Source organism: Etheostoma spectabile, unplaced genomic scaffold, assembly GCF_008692095.1.
Source record: "Etheostoma spectabile isolate EspeVRDwgs_2016 unplaced genomic scaffold, UIUC_Espe_1.0 scaffold280, whole genome shotgun sequence".
NCBI lineage: Eukaryota > Metazoa > Chordata > Actinopteri > Perciformes > Percidae > Etheostoma > Etheostoma spectabile.
Window position 1 is genome coordinate 165,981 of NW_022605578.1, and position 1,733 is coordinate 167,713.

General features: G+C 37.7%; 1 protein-coding gene and 1 long non-coding RNA gene across 4 annotated transcripts in view; one reads left to right on the forward strand and one right to left on the reverse strand.

Annotated features, from left to right (window-relative positions):
* The window catches only part of LOC116685983 (uncharacterized), a 21,504-nt gene that overhangs the window by 13,583 nt on the left and 6,188 nt on the right, over positions 1-1,733 (forward strand). The gene's annotated exons all lie outside the window — the stretch shown is intronic.
* Positions 1-1,733, reverse strand: part of LOC116685978 (F-box only protein 38) — a 33,856-nt gene that overhangs the window by 9,242 nt on the left and 22,881 nt on the right. The window lies entirely within an intron of this gene.

Consider the following 1,733-nt stretch of genomic DNA (forward strand, 5'->3'; position numbering starts at 1 on the left):
GAGAGAGAGAGAGAGAGAGAGAGAGAGAGAGAGAGAACACAAAAGCAACACTGAATGCTTTCTGACTCATAACATCTGCTGGAAGTAATGTTTTCAAAACTCAAGAGATACTCTGAACCCAAACCAGTAATGAAAGAGAGTAATGAACACGTATTCTCCCCATATTTGACTCATTTATATCAACACAGGTTATTACACTACAAATGTCTAAATCTACTAGCTGAGCGGCCAATATTGAGTTCTTTAAACAGGCGATGCAGTGTGGGTGATGTGGTGTCATTTCCATTGTGTCATTTTCCTATTTGCTCCTACTTATAAAAGGTGTACTGTACAACACTCTAACGAAGAGGTTGTTTCATTGCTGTTAGTCAGTTGATCATCAGTCAGCGTATCCATTACATCGTTACATCATAAATGTTCATGGTCCCGGGAAGAGTAGTTTTTGGAAATCCCCTGACGATTCATCAGACCAATACTGTTACTAGAATTACGAGTAAGTTTACCAAGACCAAAGCACTCCATGCAACTAAAACTGAAGGCCCTGGGGCTAAGATTTTACCATTACATTTTACAAAATTCAATAATGGAGGACAAACAGGACATGCATACTAATGTTGATATTTGGAGATTCTAATGTTTTTGCAAAAACAACACTGTATAATCATGGGTTAAGGCAAATCATTATTAACTTGACATGTTGCATAATGTTTTGTCCTCTACTTCTTGTGTATTGTATATTTTTACTTTCTTTATAGTTTTCCTTGTAATGTTCTTTACTCTGTTACCTGCTTAGGGACTATGGATAGAAATTAGCATTCTTGCTAACTCTGGCATATTTACATCTTGTGTTTTATACTGATTGGGAATTAGTGTGGCTTTTACAATTAAATGGTGCTCTACATAAGGACAGTGTGGATATCTGGAATATTTGATGTAAAGTTAGTGTTCTATAGGGCTGGGCACCAATCGTCCATACTTTTAAAAAGCACTGACCGAAATACTCCAATCTTATGAGTTTCAAAAAATGATTTATCTTTTGGTGCCAAATTTCGGTTCCAAAAGCGTCTGTGAGCCAATAACCATGTAGCATACTTCTATGTAAGGACCTAAAGTTGCTGGCGATTGGCTGTCTAACGTAATTAAAACATCTCATGTGAAAGGGACACCAACACCACGTGGAGGATCAGCGAGTAGAATCAGTGAGTTACAGCACTGGTGATAAAGTGGTTTCAAACGTGGTTACAGTTTTTCAGAACTTCACGCAGATAGCGTTTGCTGCGATGATATTAATGGCGAGGTAGAAGTGGTCATGGTGCTGTTTATGTTACACTTCCTGAGACAAGCAGGCACAACAGTGGTTTCTATGCCCATGTGATTGACTGACAGGCTGAGGTTGTATGGCAACTTTATTTCTACAACACCTTTCAGCAACAAGGCAATTCATTTACATCCCTTTGCACTTAAGTTAGTTCTCCATTAGTTCAATGTTGACATCAGGTCACTAAGTTTAGTGTGAAAGGTTTGTGTCATTTTGCAGTTTGTACTAAAAAGTCTGTTCTTTACATTCCTTTACATTTTAGTTCAATATTAGCCTGTACACAGTGTCATTTGTTTATAAAACGTTCATGTTGTGGCAAAAAAGGTTTCTCTTTTTATGTTAATTTTGGCCAAGTTTGGACTGATACCAATCCTACATATTGGACTAGTGCACCCCTATCCAAAAGCACAACCAG